Below are 17,746 nucleotides of genomic sequence, written 5' to 3'. Positions count from 1 at the left end.
ATCAGAGAAAGCCAGACCACTAGCCAGATGGCTGGAGGCTGAGGTAGAGTGGATAAAGCTTGGGTAACTGGCTATGACCTTTCTCTCTCCCGCGTATTGTGCTGCCACTTGGCAGGTGATAAAGCAGCAAGCACAATCAAATCAGTTCAATAATTTTTCAACAGCCTTTTTTACAACATCTAGAGGATGGTGGAGATGTCTCAAACGCACAACCGGGAGTTGACTTGTGCTTGATTTATGAGCCAAGTGGAGCTGTATCTAAAGTCAAGTCCTGGGGACGACAAAACAACAGATTGTGGCTGCTTTTCAAATCACACTTCAAAAGCCATAAGGTTAGCGGCTGCCACACAACTATCTTGACATGTGACTATTTAAACATTAAATAGCTAGCAGTTGCTGAGAACTGTCTCTGGATTCCAGGGACAAGCATTCACTTGATCTGTTGAGATATACCCGGCGGTGGAAGGTGATGAGTCTACTGGGTTTCTCTCTCTTTAAAAGGTTAGCAAGGGCAATAAGCCCCCTTAATTATAGACATTGTATCAGAAAGCAAGTGAAGCTCTGTGCTAGGATCTGAAGGAAGCATTTTAAAGGAGGGGAGTGGGAAAGGAGCACAAGTTCTCGTATTTGCATTAGAAATGCCTCCCTATCCAGCACATGAACAAAAACCCTACAAGATGAATTGTACTTGTCACATTGTGTAATATATGGTTGTGTTAATATCTTCCTTTGTATTGACCTCAGCAACTTTTGACCTCTTTCCACAGTGCTTATGGGCATTTTACTATTATTGTTTAGATGTGAGCTATCCTTTTAGGCAGGGGAAAAGGGGGAGAAGAAGGAGGAGGGATGTTTAGTTTGTAATTTTCCCTTTTCAATTAAAAGAAGAAAATAGAAACACCCGACTATCCTTTGCAAACTTTTACAAAACTCCAGCACTGCCTTTGGAGTTTAAATGCCAAAGATATAACCTGGGGCATTCTGAAAGCAAAGAACGTGCTTTACAACTGAGCGAGTTATGCCTTGTCCCCAGCTATGATTCCTCTTAAATGGCAAAATACACCCACAAGCCTCTTTGAAACTGATTTATACTAATAACTCAATTTACATTAAGTTAATGCATTAATTTACATTAATTTACGTTAAGTTAATTTACATTAACTTAAAGCTGTCAATTACATTTTTTTTTCATAGGGTTGATACCATGTGAGGAGAATAGATAAGGCTATGATTTTTATTGAACTAATTATCTCCAGAATGTGAGTGAGGAACCATATCAGCCACAGTTGGGAGACAAGTCAGTTTAAGCCAGAAACATTTGTATCATAGAAATTCTATATGCAACACAACTAGACTTGCTTAAATTATATATTATAGAGTGTAACAGAAGGGAAGGGGTGGTGGCAAAGATCCTGGTTTTACTCTCTGCCTCCCTTCTGTTCAACCAGTCAAGGTCTCTCAAAGTGATCTCATAAGTTGCCACCATATGCCTCTGAGCAACCTCCCACCCTAGGTGAGAATCGCTTCCAGGGAACCAGCAGACCCTACACTTCTTGCACCTATCCAGAGATGTATTTATAGTGTCTGCACCCCCACCCACTTGCTCCAAAGAGAAACGATTTAACACTATTAACTCACATTCAGACATGAGGAAGACAGTGCTACTGCAGCTCAGGGGCACACGTTCCTAGAAAGGCACCTCCACCACCACCGCAATGCTCTTCGGGACACCACTTTGCCCTCCCTTACCCAGGGAAGCAAGGTGTGTTAGGGTTACTGAAACTTAACTGGTGAAGCTCCCCTTCTCTCCCAAACATTGAGACTGCAATCCTGTATGCACTACCTGAGAATATTCCTAATTGGATACAGTGGGACTTACTGCTGAGTAAACTTGTATAGGAATGGGCAGCAAGTGATAGGGAAGTTTCAAGAGCAGTGGGGCAGGAGTATAAGTGGGACACGGATTCCTACAGATTCTGAATCATAAACCAGAATCCCCTTTCAGTGGGTGGAGGCATGGAGGAGGAGGAAGAGAATTGCCCCATAAACAACAGAACCTGTTGTTGCCCATTGTTGCTCAAGTCAAGACAGTCCATCCCATCCTGCTGCATTTTTACCTGTTTCTTCTACCATCACCCCTGTTGCCAGAAAGGGGAAGAGGAAGAAGAGGAAAAGATCCTGTCTGACCTGCCAGGGAGTAGTGGGGAGAAATAAGTCCTGGGCCCCCAAGGAAGGAACTGTTGCTGGCTCTGTCTGGTGGAGACACGTGTGGGGTCCCTGGAAAGGGCTCCTGCACCCTTAGCCGACAGCTCTGACTTCATTCATTAGGGTGATTTAGAGCAGCCAAGCTACATTAGCACATTTCACAGAAATTGTGAGGGAGAGGGGCTCACATATAGGCTTATGACATTTCTCCTAGAGCACATGCAAACTTTTTTTTTTTACTTTTTTTAAAAAAAATAAGAGTCAAGGCCCTCTGCTGGTCTGGCAAATGCTGCCTCCTCAAATTCACCACCCTGGAGAATTGCCTCCTGTTTTCCCTCCCATAAATGCATCACAGCACTTAACAGGAACACAGAACCAGCATCCAGCTGCCTATCCCACCTGCAGCCTGCTCAGTCCCAACTCAAGTAGTATGGCACATGGGAGATTACAATAACATACCCAAGACTCCAACAGCCAAATTATGTGAAGTTTATTTTTATTAATAATAATAAAGGAAGAAGAGGACAACTGGAACAAAGCAAAATGCTGTGTCAAAAAAATAATGTACAAGAACCTTTTTAGTTCAAGCCTAACTGTCCTAATATTCACTATTGCCAACAGGCTTCTGGTCTCCTAATGAGCAAAACAGGTTAGATAGGAATATATGAAGCTGCCTTACACCGAGTCAGACCATTGGTCCATCTAGTTCAGCGTCTACACTGAGATGCCAGGGATTGAACCTGGGACCTTCAGCTTGCAAGGCAGATGCCCCACAGTGAGCTACAGTCAGTTGCAGGTTTTCTGATGGTCAGTGAGGGACAAAGCTATATGGTCACAGCCCATTTTTAAGGGTTTGGTACCCATATTGGTTTTGACTGCCTGCTGTTTCCTGCCAAGCACAAGTCCTCTAAAGTTTGCCAGCTGAGGAGCTGGAAAAGATTGCTAGCACTGGTGAAAATGGCTACTGGATTTCTTTCTCTGTTGGAGCTGATTAGTAAACTGTTGATTTGAGAAGAGGTGTGACTTCTTCACTAAAGAAGAATTGCAGGCAGGAGACCAGGCTTTGCTATATGCACAACCTAAATAGGGTTGTGCATGTGTGGCAAGCCCATTTTAAGACATAGCTGTTCACTGCCATTTATCAGTTATTTGCTAACTAGCTATTAACCTTTTTTCTCTGTGTGCTATCTAATAGCAATAAATCAAATTAACGAAGCAAATCACTATTATATGGATTGATTTAAAAAATGATCAATAGTGAGATATGGTAGCTCCAAGGAAATTTGAACTGGAGGATCATGGAACTGCACCTTCTCCAGTTTTTTGCTGCCATCCATACGGAGCTCAGAAGCTAAAATAGATGGGAGAAGTTTTATTCACAAATGACATGCATTTATAGAAACTTCCCAAAGGGGAGAGATGTTCGAAAAAGCAGAACATAATTGTTGCCCACACTAGGACTGTGGCTGGATACTAGGAAATTAATTTTAGCCCTATCTTATGCTCCCTTCTTTTACTCTGCATTGCACACAAGGTCATTTGCTACTGAATCCATTGCTTTCTTTTCCCACTCACATCTCTGTATTTCCTGCCATGTTGCTCCTTTATACATGGAATAGCACTCCCTTAAACTACTCTGCAGTATGTGTCTCCTTCCATCTTTAAGTGCCTTTGTCTAAACTGACTTGTCATGCGTGGGTGTGGGAAGAAAGGCCAAAAATTGTTGTATGGGGGTGGGGGGGGGGAAAGGCTGGGCTTTGGAAAGGAGGTACAAGACTCTGGTAGAGTCAAAGAGCCCTCCCACCATCTCCCCAAAGCTGGGAAAGTGCTAATTAAGTTTTGGGAAGGAGGCGGAAGGTCTCTAGTACCCTGTCAGCGCCCTCAAGCTTTGGTAAGGCAGTGTGAGAGCTGGGGGGGGGGTCAAATGTTGCTGAGGGCTGCCAAAAAAGGGACCGCATGTTGGACCGCATGTTGGATCACCCTGACATAGACCTTTGCCATCAGTAAATTCCCACACTACCCTAGCCTCACTTAACTAGCACTTCCAGTAATACTTTGTCCCCACTAATTCATCACTCACCAATAAATCAGTGGTGGGGAACATGTGACGCTCCAGATTTGGACTCCCCACTCCTGTTGACCCCATCCAGCATGGTCAATGGTTATACACAGCATTAGACATCTGTGTGTTTGGTGAATGCATGGAAGTAAGAGTGGCACTATGTTTAGGTGCGCACCAACATGTTAATCTGATTTCCCCCATACAAGTTACTGAAGTTTTATGCTTGTTTTTTAAAAAATAAAAATCCATCCCATAAGCCATTCCCCATCAGCATATTTGTAATTTTGATAGGGTTGGCCTGGAATATTAACTGAAGGAATCTGTGCCACCCCAGACAACCTCTTTTCCAATTTGAAGGCCCTATTAATACTTGTTGTCAGGACATCCAGATTGGTTATTGCTGTTTTTCATAAGACTCATCCTTTAGCTTCTCCATGTTTTGTTTTTAAAAGCCCACACAGATTCATAACAACAATGCTTTGCTGCAATGTCACATTTCATTAGGCATGTTGTGGTTTGAATTCAGCTTCTGAGAATGCGGTTGGTGAGCAAAACTGCAGGATTCCAGCTCCTCTGGTGTACTGCAGAAGTCTCCAAGGGAAAGAACTGAGGCCTACAAAGGACTTGTAGACAAATTACGTTGTGGGGTTCAGTGTCTTGTGGTTTTGAATGCAGACAAAGCATGGGGTAGCAAATCTTTTGCTATGCCATAGTGTGCACAAGCCATTATAAGTGTTTATCATGTTGATTCTACTAAAAAACAGCTGTGCATTATACTTCAAATTAGAAAAGAAAATCCATTTTTATTGTGTTTGTGGAACAGCAGAAACAATATGAGCCACTGCAGTGTTTTGCTAGGAACCAATTATTGTGACAAAAATTATTGAAAGATTCAAAATCGTCAACAGGTACAGTTGGAATAATCAAGCACTTAGTTTATATTTCAGCCTAGCTTACTCAGTGTGTACTTTAGATGACAATGTCACAACTAACCAATAGTGCCATCAGGGCAGTACTTTGGTGAAGAAGTCCAGGGACTCAGCAGAACGAGCATGAAGCTATGATATTTTGAAGCAAGCAAGGTAATTCACAGGACCATTAAAAGAGAGCCAGTCTACTGTTACCTAATGACACTGCTTTAACCAACTACTATTGTCTGAAAGCAGTTATATACTATTTGAATCCTCAAACTCAATAGTGCTTACCTGAAGCTCCTGCCATAAAGCACTAGTGCTGAAAACTAAAGCAAGACACACTAGATTTGATATCTGGAGAGGTAGCCAGTGTAGTATCTTTCAGATGTTGTTGGATTACAACTTTCATCAGCCCCAGCCAGCATGACCAATGGTGAGAGGTGATCTGGGCTGTAGCCCAGCAACCTCTGGAGGGCATCACACTGGGCATCTCTATTGCCAAGGACACTGCTTGCATGGCTACTTGTAGTATTAGTAGCAGTGGCGGCAGGGGGTACACCTGCCAGAACCTTTTGAGTTCACTCACTGTGGGGAAGCAGGTGGTCTTATGCATTACAGAGCCACACAATACAAAACTCTACATCATAAATGTATGAAGAAGCTTCATGCAGAGGGGATGTTGAACCTGGTTTTCTTGGCCCACAAATACGAACAACTAGAAGGTCAAGTGTAAACTTGCAGTCTATGCCCAATTTCTTTTTTTCTTCCAGAAAGGCAAAACTGCTGGCTGCTTAGGTTCTTTTGAGTTCATCCCAGGTGTCTGAGGAGCAAGGGGTTGCTACCTTTCTTTTAAATTACCACAACCACTACAAAACCCCAGAGAAAACACCTCAATCAATGAAGCGGCACTGATGGGAATTTTGTTGAACTTGATGTGCACCTCAGATTAACATCTAGGGGGAGAATACCAACTCAAGGCCGTGTGGGTTTCCAAAGGGATGGTGACAAACTGAGCGCTTGACTGAACCAAGCAGACGGCTCTGCCGCTATTAGCAAGCTACTCTGGGCAATGATTTCAAATGAAAGTCTGTATTTTATTAATTATGAGTCTGCTTTGCTGCTGAACTCTTTAATGAGTTCCCCAGCTGTATCAATCCATAGCCATTAAGTCTAAATAGCTTGTGTGCGTGCACGGATAACAGTTAGGCTAAAATGCATTCATCACCCAGAAATTAAGCATGTAGGTTTACAAGAATGCACAGCTCATCAGCTGCACATGAAGCCATTTTTGCCTTGTGATAACATTTGTGAGGATTTAAACTTTCATTTTTGGAGAATAAGGAAAGCTTAGGACCCACACGGTTGTCAAGGAAAGGTTTGAGAATGTTAACTACAATGCTTGTGCTGCAGGCTAAGTTGGAGGAAGACACAGTGCCTTATTTTAAAGCAGAAAAACTGGTATCATTATGAGGCGGGGCTTGTGTGTAGAGGAAGGGCATGCACATTCTAAGGACTGGGTGGGTGGGGGGAGAGTTCAGCTTTGTGTCAGTTGTATAACTGGTCTGAATATGACATAGAAGCAAGAAGGGTGAATGGGTAAGGCTAATCCCCCATTTTCTACTGGGAGAAAGCATGGTTACCACAAGCTGTCCTTTGAAAGACCCTTCAAAGGATAGAGTGGTCATCTTAATCTGCTGTATCTCCTGTCGGAACATTGCAGGATAACTAATTCAAGAAAAGACAAAGATTAACATAGCATTAGGAGATAAGCCATTGCCAAATTCATGCTTAGCTTGGAAATGTGCATTTCTTACACTAAAAATAGCATTTCTGGTTCTGACTAGGGATGGCTGGATCCATCCATTTTCAATCCATGCCAGTTTCACATGTGTTCATTCATAGGTTTGTTCCCTCCCATTTCTGCACCAATCTGCAATTTTGAATTTTGTATGTAAATTCATATTTGAATTTGTATTTCCCCACTCAATCCCATGCATGCATTTCTAAACATATTTCATCCTAAAATATACATTTCAAAGCATTTCAGAATGTTTCTTGAGTTGCAAACTGTATCTCAAAACTTAGAGAAATGCAAAGGACAACTCCGTTCCGATCCACACATTCATCTAGTGGGTGCAGTTTGCAGAAGAACGTGCATAAATTGAATTCCTCCAACATTCCTATTTCTGAATAGAAAGCCTCTAAATCAAGCATGAGTGATGCTTGTCCTAAATCAATCAATCACATCCTGCAGCTGATGATTGGAGAACATCCTATCTATGAACCACCTTACTCTTTCAGCTGTGCATCTCTTTCTTAGGTGGATACGTAGCCCTCAAACCAAGACCAACAGTGCTTTTAGACAATGACAATAGTCATTCTCCACCTGGTGGATTGAAAACAAATTACAGGATGGGAATTAAGAGTCAAGAGAGGATGTGGTGGCCTGACAAACCCATCAGGATTGTTAATTTCTACAAAGCAAGGTCCATCTGGTGACTCTGCCGGGTTCCTCCATCCTTCAAGCAGGTTGGCAGGAAATGCAAATAGCTAGCTCTATCACTGCTGGGTTTCAACTTAGTGCATTGCCAGTGGCTGTCAAGTAGATAAGATGAGAAAAGGAGCAAGGATCATTTGTATTGTTGCAAATGCTTCTAGTCTCATTTACAAACCCACCTATCCCAGCAAATTCTGCTAGTTTTATTGATAAATCCCTCAAACCTTAGGCTTTCCGCCTCTGTATTCACTTCTCTGGCAACTGCAGTATATGATTTTGGGTATTCATCTTTTCCCAACCACATAGACAAATTAGCAAGATCTACTTCCATACAGCTGAAGATTTATTCATCTGTGAAGCAACAAAGTCTGTTGATTTTGATGGACATGGTGAAATGCGTGGTTGTGTTTACAAACAGTTTAGTATGAGAACAGGCAAAGTTGTTCATCTCAGAGATGGTGTTAGAAGACATTTAAAGCTTTTCTTGGCTTTGGCATATTTGTTTTACAGCTGAGATTTCAGCCAGAACAGCCATCAACCCAGGGCTCTTCTTGTGTGCAACACTTTTATAGTGATGCACAGAATGAAACTCCCTTGTCCTAAACTTTTGCACATAGACTATACAACACCAACAGAATTGCTTTTACCATCGGATTTGTCAAGCAGGGAAATAAGTATCCTACATCTCCAGGGCCATCAGCCCAACCATTTCCACCAGTGGGTGATTCACTTAAGAAAATAAAGTAGCTAATTATTTAACAACCTCCCTGTAATCCTAGCAGCACTAATGGGTTCTGCTGTCTTACCGCTGCTCTCGTTTAAAGCTTGTAAAGCTAAGCAAGAGAGGCAGGAGGTTAAAAATATCACCTTCCAAGCAAAACAGCATCATGTTTGGATCTTCTCAGAGAAATTAAAGCAACAAAAGGGCCGTGAACTTGCTCGTAGTGTAACCAAGAGACACACTCCTCTCGCTGCTGTACGTGTCCATCTGGCAAAGACATACTTTCGATTTTAGCAAGAGCAATGACGAGTGGACAACAAGAGTGATGTGCACATGGCAAAGAGGCCGGAAGAAATGAAAGCTGCCTGGCAGGCAACACATTCGTTCATCTTATGAATACTGTACATCTATTCATATCTGAAATTATACAACTGCTACTGGTGCATGCGCCTGCCGTACACAGCATGAAATTAAAATTCCTCCTCAGTATCACATTGCAAGCTAGAGTTGTTCCACAGAGCCGACAGAAAATGTATCCATTGGCTTCCTCAGCACTGGGATTGGAAGCCAGTGGGGTGAGGGAGACAGGTCTATCGCCTGAGGTAAAAATATTCCATTTCCAAAATAAATCCCGTAGAAATATTGCTAGCCTAGAGCATATCTCTTGGTATTAATTTCACAGTATGGATTCATGCATAACTTCCACACTGCTCCCCTCCCTCCCTCCCTCCCTCCCTCCCTCCACGCTCACTCTTTTCCCTCTTATCTTTCCAGAACAAACACAATGTGAAAGCTAATTCTAGTAGCCTTCCAGCCCAGAGTCCACCCAATGTCAGTGGTCCTGCTGGAAATGTACTATGCAAGGGAAGTATGAAGAACAAAGGGACACTAACTGAAGGAACTGGGGACAAGTGAGGGCTTTTGTGTGCTTCATGCTGCAGTAGTTCAAATGGAGACATGTGCTGTGACACACTCTACACAAGGGTCTCTACATTCATTTTGATTACCGGTAGGTTCAATTCAAACATTACCCCAGATACATATTTGGTGCCAAGGACTCTATCTGCAGGCCTACCTCTCCATATGGTTAGCTATTTATGTGTGGCAAACCAGGCCATGTATGCAAGCAAAGTTAGCTGAATAGGAAAGACCTAAGAACATAAGCTGAAAGCTGCTGGATCAGGCCAGTGGCCCATCTAGTGCAACATCCTGTTCTCACAGTGGCCAGCCAGATGTCTATGGGAAATCTGCAAGCAGGACCTGAGTACAACAGCACTCTCTGGTGGTTTCCAGCAACTGGAATTCAGAAGCATACTGCCTCCATCAGTAGAAATAGAACATAGCCATCAATAGCTTTATCCCCCGTGAATTTGTGTAATCCTCTTTAATAACCATCTACTTCACCCATGTAGCTGAACCTTCTTCTCTGGCCTGACACAGTCTAGACATTTGGAAGTCCAAAATCTCATCAGCCCCAGCCAGCATGGCCAATGATCAGGGTGATAGAAGCTGTAGTTCAAAACTGTACTGCAGCTCCAGAAATGTAAAGGAACTTACTGTATCTTATATCTCAGAGTATTCGGCCCACTTGGCCCAACAGAGTCAAATCTGGGTAACTGCGACTCTCCAGCTCTCAATGTAATTTATTATTATTATTCAATTTATACACTGTCGTATACCCAGGGGTCTCAGGGCGGTTCACAAACAAGACCACAACATATAAAACCAAACAAAAAGCAATAGCCTAATAAAAAAAACCCAAAAAGAGCCACATTCTAAAAGGGCATTGGATGTCAGTAAGATCAACCAAAGGCCTGGTTTAAAAAAGGAACATTTTTGCCTGGTGCGTAAAGGTGTATAATGAAGGCACCAGGCAAACTACCTTGGGGAGAGCATTCCATAGATGGGGAGCCACTGCAGAGAAGGCCTGTTCTCATGTTGCCACCCTCTGAACCTCTTGATATCAATCTTAAACTAGGAATGACATTATCTTCATCTTCATCATCTACATTTATATATTCACCCTATAACAGAGGTTTTCATGGCAGCTTACAAAGCAATAAATAATAAATGTTACATTAAAATACAGTATAAACCAATAAAACTATTAAAAAAATACCGGTACTTAAACATTAAGGCACAATTTATAACAATTTAAAATTGAGAGGTCCAGAATGTAAAACTTGTTGCATGAATAGCTGCAGTGGGTATTGTAGTCATACCAGTGTAACTGCTGCTTACCTGGATGGGTGGGGCAGCAGTGAAGCTGGGGCATGTAGTTCCATTATCAAAAATACTGTGGTTAACCAGATGCTTGTGCCAGTTCAGCTGTATGGTGGTGTGGCTTTGCTATCATCCCGCCCCAGTCCTGTCCAGGTAAGCAGCAGTGATATGTAGGTCGGGAGAGTGGCTTTCTGGCTCCATCCCACATGTCCCACTACTGGCGAATAGAAAGGTGTTCACCTAGTGCTGAAAAGACCACACAGATGGCACCAGGTACACCTCTGGAAATATGATTCCATAGCTGGAGTGCCACTACTAAAGAAGCCTCACTTCATTTGTCAGGGGAATCCAGAGCAGGGAAGAGATATCAAGGATCAGGTAGGCACATGTAGGAGAAGACATTCTTTCAGCTAACCTTACACATGTTCTCCATCACTGAACTACACCCCAGTCCTTAGTTCTTTGAATCTTAAGAATTCCTGGTTAAGTCTTAGGTGTTAGCCTAGGCTGCTTCATTATGTAGTATGATTATGTGCCTGAAACATGCCAGCAAATTAAAAATGTGCTGATTTGTGATTGCCGGTATTTGCCGAAAATCTAAAGTGATAAACGGCATAAGGTATAAAGAAAATGTGTTTGAGGCTTCCAGTAGAGTGCCAGGAAACCAATCCAGAAAGATGAGGCTAGAAATGAAATTGTCTCCCCTTGTGATTGAATTTTCTTTCCTAATGCTTAATTATTTTCACACATTAGAGCGACAGGTCTGTCAACTTGCAGAAAGTAGACTTTGAGGACCCCCATCATAGTCGGCTGAATTAGGCCTTAAGAGGAATCCCTGGTGAGTGAGAATTGAATCTACTTGAGAACTCAAAAGCATGCACTCTATGTTGTGCCATTTTGATTGATCTAATAACGGGCTTACGTTAATTTGGAAGTTGAAATCTTCTTGAGTAACATATCTTTTTTTTCTAATGGAGGAACTGAGACATCTGTGCACACCTTTTAAGTGTAAAAATATCTCAAAAATACTAGATGCTAGACAATCTGGTTTTAGCTAGTCCTGGCACCAGGAGCAGGAATGCTCAAATAAATGCCCGTGTCTCGTATAATGTGATCCTTGTGGTGGGTAAGAACAGCCTCTTGGGGGGTCATGGTGGTCCTTGGGAACTTTGAAAGAGTTGAGAGCAGAGGTAAAAATGGAACCTCTGACCACAGCACCTTCCTTTCTTAGGAGAGCCTTAGACAAATCTGAGGATGGAAAGCGAACAGCTGCAGAGTTCTGCATTGCTCTGTGTAGAGTTTTTGCTCAGAGACAAACATCACTATATACCATTAAGCCACAGCTACAGTTATAGTGGCTTTTACCTACTATTAGTAGGTTTTCTGCCTCAATGGCACTGGGTTAGAAAGAAAGAAATGGACAGTGCCTCTTTCTCCTCTTGCTAGAGAAGGTTTCTAGATGCAGAACTTAGAATCAGTACAGTACTATCAAGCTGGACAAACCATCTTTGTGCCTTTAAGAGAATGAGGTGGGGTGGGATCTATATTCATGTTAGGATCCACACTAGCAAGTCAAGATTGCACGAAAAGGATGAGATTGTGTATATGATCACATATGGATATGTAGCTGGGTGTTCTAATGCACACAATCACATAGAAAATGATTCACAAACATAATAATAATAATAATAATAATAATAATAATAATAATAAATTTTATTTATATCCCGCCCTCCCCAGCCAAAGCCGGGCTCAGGGCGGCTAACAACACTAAAACAGTACAACATTGTAAAACATTATAAAAATGAATTAAAATCAAAATTGATGGCAACCATAAACTAAGGCTTTGTAAAGATTGCCAAAGGAGGGAGTCAGGCTGCGCCCTGACCAAAGGCCAGGTGGAACAGCTCTGTCTTGCAGGCCCTGCAGAAAGATGTCAAGTCCTGCAGGGCCCTTGTCTCTTGTGACAGAGCGTTCCACCAGGTTGGAGCCGCAGCCGAAAAAGCCCTGGCTCTAGTTGAGGCCAGCCTAACCTCTCTGTGGCTTGGGACCTTCAAGGTGTTTTTATTTGAAGATCGTAAGTTCCTCTGTGGGGCATACCAGGAGAGGCGGTCCCGTAGGTACGAGGGCCCTAGGCCGTATAGGGCTTTGAAGGTTAAAACCAGCACCTTAAACCTGATCCTGTACTCCACTGGGAGCCAGTGCAGCTGGTATAGCACCGGATGAATGTGATCTCTAAGCGAAGACCCAGTAAGGAGTCTCGCTGCGGCATTTTGCACCCGCTGGAGTTTCTGGGTCAGTCTCAAGGGCAGCCCCACGTAGAGTGAGTTACAATAATCCAGTCTGGAGGTGACCGTCGCATGGATCACAGTGGCTAGGTCAGGGCGAGAGAGGTAAGGAGCCAACTGCTTAGCTTGGCGGAGATGAAAAAATGCCGCCTTTGTTATAGCTGCAATCTGCGCCTCCATGGAGAGGGAGGTATCGAAGATTACACCCAAACTCTTAACGGACGGTGCTGGCACTAACTGCACCCCCGCAAGAGATGGGAGTTGCCCCCTCAGTCCCATGTCGTCCCGTCCCAGCCAGAGGACCTCTGTCTTCGAAGGATTTAACTTCAACCGGCTCCCACGTAACCATCCAGCCACAGCCTCCAAGCATCTGATCAGTGTGTCTGGGGCCGAGTCCGGGTGGCCGTCCATCAACAGATAGAGTTGGGTGTCATCAGCATACTGATGGCAGCCCAGCCCAAAACTCCGGACAAGCTGGGCGAGGGGGCGCATAAAGATGTTAAAAAGCATCGGGGAGAGTATTGCACCCTGGGGCACACCACACACCAAGGAGTGGCGGGATGACAATTCCCCCCCAAGCGCCACCCTCTGTCCCCGACCAGAGAGAAACGAGCGCAGCCATTGAAGGACTGTGCCCTGGATCCCCACGTCGGCAAGGCGGTGGTCCAGGAGTTCGTGATCGACCATGTTGAAGGCCGCTGACAGGTCTAGAAGAATCAGCAGCCCCGACCCACCTCGATCCAGCTGCCTGCGGAGATCATCTGTTAGGGCGACCATGACCAGCGCGGAAGCCGGACTGGAATGGATCCAGAGCTGATGTTTCATCCAGAAACCTACCAAGCTGTTCAGCAACCGCTCTCTCAATCACCTTACCCAGGAATGGAAGATTCGAAACCGGGCGGTAATTGGATAGATCTAAGGGATCTAATGATGTTTTCTTTAAGAGCGGGCGCACCACTGCCTCCTTCAGTTCCCCTGGGAATGTCCCGGTGCCAAGGGACAGATTGATGATATCCCCCAGGGGGGCCTGCACCTCGTCTGGACACGCTCTAATCAGCCAGGACGGGCACGGGTCGAGAGGACAGGTGGTGGGCTTTCCAGCTCGGAGGAGTCTGTCCACATCGGCTGGGGATATCCAGTCAAAGTGGTCCAATACTGAACCCGAGGACAGTCGAGGGGCCTCCAGTTCCTTTATTGTATCCAAATTGGCAGGGAGGTCATGGCGGAGCAACAAGACCTTCTCCGCAAAAAAGCTCGCAAATGCCTCACAGCTGTGTGTCAAATTGTTATTTAAATTTGGCTGTCCTTCGAGGGACGTTAAAGACCAAATTATACTAAATAATTGCGCCGGGCGAGAGCTAGCGGATGCAATGGAGGCCGAGAAGTAGGACTTCTTAGCGGCCTTCACAGCCATCTCGTAGGTTTTCATAAAAACCCTATAAGATGTTCTTGAAGCTCCGTCACGGGCAACCCGCCATACTCGCTCTAGCCGTCTGAGGTCCCGCTTCATTTTCCGGAGCTCCTCGGTAAACCCGGGAGCCCGGTTTCTGTGGGGTCGCAGAGGGCGCTTAGGTGCGATCTCATTGATGGCTGCCAGGAGCTGGGTATTCCAGGCCTCAACAAGCTCAGTCAATGAGTCGCCAGGGGGAGAAAGGTCCCGCAAGGCTTGACAGAATCTATCAGGGTCCATCAGCCTCTGCGGGCGAGCCCAAATTGGCTCGCCACCTAAGCAGGGTGGGGGTGGAACGTCAATCCTGGTTTTCAGAGCATAGTGATCAGACCATGGCACCTTCATCGAAGGAAACATGATCACATCTATACCGATGCCAAAGATCAAATCCAGCGTGTGGCCTGCTTGATGTGTGGGGCCCGAAACAAACTGGGAGAGCCCTAGTGTCGCCATGGAAGACACCAGGTCCAGAGCCTGTGAGGAGGGAGTGGCATCAGCATGGACGTTGAAGTCCCCCAATACCAATAGGTTAGGGAACTCCAAGGCCCAGCCGGCCACCGCCTCCAGCAGGCCTGACAGGGTGGCTGCTGGTGCGCTAGGTGGCCGGTACACCAGCCAGACAGCCAAGCTCACCTCGGAGCCCCACACTAGGCCAACACATTCAATGCCAGGGATCGATGGCGATGGTAGAGCCCTGAAAGAACAATCTTCCCGGATTAATAACGCCACCCCTCCCCCCCGGCCCACAGTCCGCGACTGGTGGAGGACGGAGAAACCCGGGGGCGCCATCTCTCGTAATGTAACAGTATCCCCTTCGCGCACCCAGGTCTCAGTCACACATGCCAGGTCAACCCCCTGCGAGGTGAAGAAATCTTGCAGGGTTGCGGTTTTGTTGCCTATAGACCTGGCATTGCACAACACCAGTGACGGAGGTGAGTAATCCTTGCTCACCCTACCCTCGTCTCTCGGGATGGGGCGCAGATTGGAAGGGGTATGAGCATATCCGTATCTCGATCCCCTTCGCCTATGACATCTGCCCCCACCGCCATACCTCCCTCGCCCCTCTACAGTAGGAATCCCAAGCCTCAGACTCGCCTCCATTTACAGAATATAAAAGCAAACAAACAAAAACAATTACACGAAAACAAAACCAATCCCCACCCCACTCCACAACCACCCCACCCCAACCCAAAATAAACCAAAACAAAATAAAAATACATGGATAAAAATACATGGATAAAAACCACCGCTTATGGTGGTACAACAAAGCAAAAAATAAAAACAGTTTAAAACATATAAAAACACTTCAAACAACCGCTGCAGCAGCAGCAGTGTCCCCAAAGCTGCGGCAGTGGTGAGCGTGTGCCCCGCCCCCTGGCCTGATGTAGAGTGGGCCTGCAGGGGGAAGAGCCCTCCCCACAAATGCACGGCAAAGCGGCAGCAGCGATGTTCCGAGGCCTCCTTGGAGCCTTATATGCTGAGGTGGAGTCTGGGGCCCGACCCCAGGCCCAAGGTGGAGAATGGGCGTGCAGGGGGAGCGGTCCTCCCCAAGACTCACCGGCAAAGCGGCAGCAGCAGTGTCCCGGGCCTCCTTGGGGTCTTTTATGCTGAGGTGGAGTATGGGGCCTGTCCCCAAGCCCAAGATGGAGAATGGGCTGGCAGGGGGAAGAGCCCTCCCCACAAACGCACGGCAAAGCACGGAAATCTGTTCAAGTGGCAGCTATGCATGTGTCACCTCTGAAATTACATGATTTTTCCATGTAAAATGGAAACACAGGCCAAGTGAAATGCGGGGCAGAGCCAACCAGTGGAGGAATTACAAAATGGAATGGGGAAAAATAATTGTCCACCAGTACATATGACTTGTACCGGTTACAGCATCCTTCTGTGTGGCCTGGCCTCTGTTGGGTTAGAAGCCATAAGCAGCTCCAAGAAAAGCTGTTTCAAGAGTGTTTCTGGCCCAGGTGAAAACAGAATTTGCCAACATTCTCATAAGGAAGGCTGTTGTACTGCTACAGCTTGCCCAGATTTATTCATTGTAGGTTTGAAAAAAGGAGTCAAACTCACTAGTGTTAATTCAAACCATATTTTCTGAGTTCATACTAAAAGAACATTAGTGACCAGCAAAAGCGTTAACAAGGACAAGGTGCTACCTGTCTTGTATACAGTAAAATGGGAAAAGGAAAGCCACTCATTTTGTACTCCAAATATTTCATATCCCAATTCTATTTTGCAGATTTTGTGAAAACCACCTTCTAAAAGGCAAACATCTGAAAGGATCTGGGAAGAAAAAAGATAATGTTCCACCTCTGTTTACAACAGTACAAATATATAGTACAATCCTTCTTCTCTATCTTCTTTGCAAATATATGGTTCATGCCCTGGTGATTTCTCACTCTGACTACTGCAGTCTTCTTCTCTTTGGTCTCCCATTTTCTTACCTCAGCCTCCTTGCTTTTTAGTGCTTTTTAGTACAGTGGTACCTCGGGTTAAGAACGTAATTTGTTCTGGAGGTCCGTTCTTAACCTGAAACTGTTTTTAACCTGAGGTACCACTTTAGCTAATGGGGCTTCCCACTGCCATTGCTGCGTGGTTTCTATTCTCATCCTGAAGCAAAGTTCTTAACCCGAGGTACTATTTCTGGGTTAGCGGAGTCTGCAACCTGAAGCATCTATAACCCGAGGTACCACTGTATCCACTTTGCTGTTATTCCTTTGCTACACGTTCTTTTTATCCTGCTACTTTTTCTTTTCTTATTCATGCTTCCCTTCCTCTGGTGAACTACCCAGAGAACATTTTGTAAATTGGTGGCATGCGAATACCATAAATAGCAATGATGAAAGCACTTCATTGGATACTGCCCACCTCCATGGCAGAACTCCGGCCTCTACTCTCTCCATGAGCCACCTGCACCCTCCCCAAATCTGCTCCAGAGGAAACCCTGGAGCAAGGAGAAACCCAGAACAGATTTAGATGGTGCACAGGGAGAGGAAGGTCCATTGTGCAGCCAACAGAGAATAAAGCATGGTAATCAAATAAATGCCCAACATATGACAGAAACTCTAGTGTAAAAAACCTTCCATTTCTGTAAGGCATTTAGTTGGTGGTGATTTTAGTGAAGTTTATAGGGTTCTTTTCCTTTTTAAAAAAAACAGCTGTTCTCATGGTTCTATCTTTTGTCTGTGGATGATCACTGGATCAGGGAAAGCAGTGTATGAAGGACAAGATGCATATTTCTGACACAGGAAAAGGGAACCGCTGCACATTTTCTTTATCTCGACAGTTGTGCTTCCATGCTGATTTAAAAAACCAAAAGAACCCACATAGAAACAATTCTCCTTTTTTAAAAACGCTGAAATTTGTGTTTTCAGGTTAGTGATGATTTG

At 44.8% G+C, this 17,746-nt stretch overlaps 1 protein-coding gene and 1 long non-coding RNA gene across 4 annotated transcripts in view; one reads left to right on the top strand and one right to left on the bottom strand.

Moving 5' to 3' along the window:
• Window positions 1-17,746, bottom strand: part of PLXNA2 (plexin A2) — a 415,423-nt gene that overhangs the window by 285,515 nt on the left and 112,162 nt on the right. The window lies entirely within an intron of this gene.
• On the top strand, window positions 424-16,737 carry LOC310847665. 2 transcript variants are annotated; one of them, XR_014565954.1, is made up of 3 exons: window positions 424-501; window positions 11,376-11,460; window positions 16,597-16,737. It is a non-coding gene; the product is annotated as an uncharacterized lncRNA (long non-coding RNA). The 2 variants fall into 2 exon arrangements; XR_014565955.1 differs by lacking the exon at window positions 424-501 and adding an exon at window positions 9,216-9,310.

The sequence above is a fragment of the Podarcis gaigeae genome (assembly GCF_964106915.1).
Source record: "Podarcis gaigeae genome assembly, chromosome: 6".
In the NCBI taxonomy this organism is placed as follows: domain Eukaryota; kingdom Metazoa; phylum Chordata; class Lepidosauria; order Squamata; family Lacertidae; genus Podarcis; species Podarcis gaigeae.
This window is presented reverse-complemented; position numbering and strand designations above follow the sequence as displayed.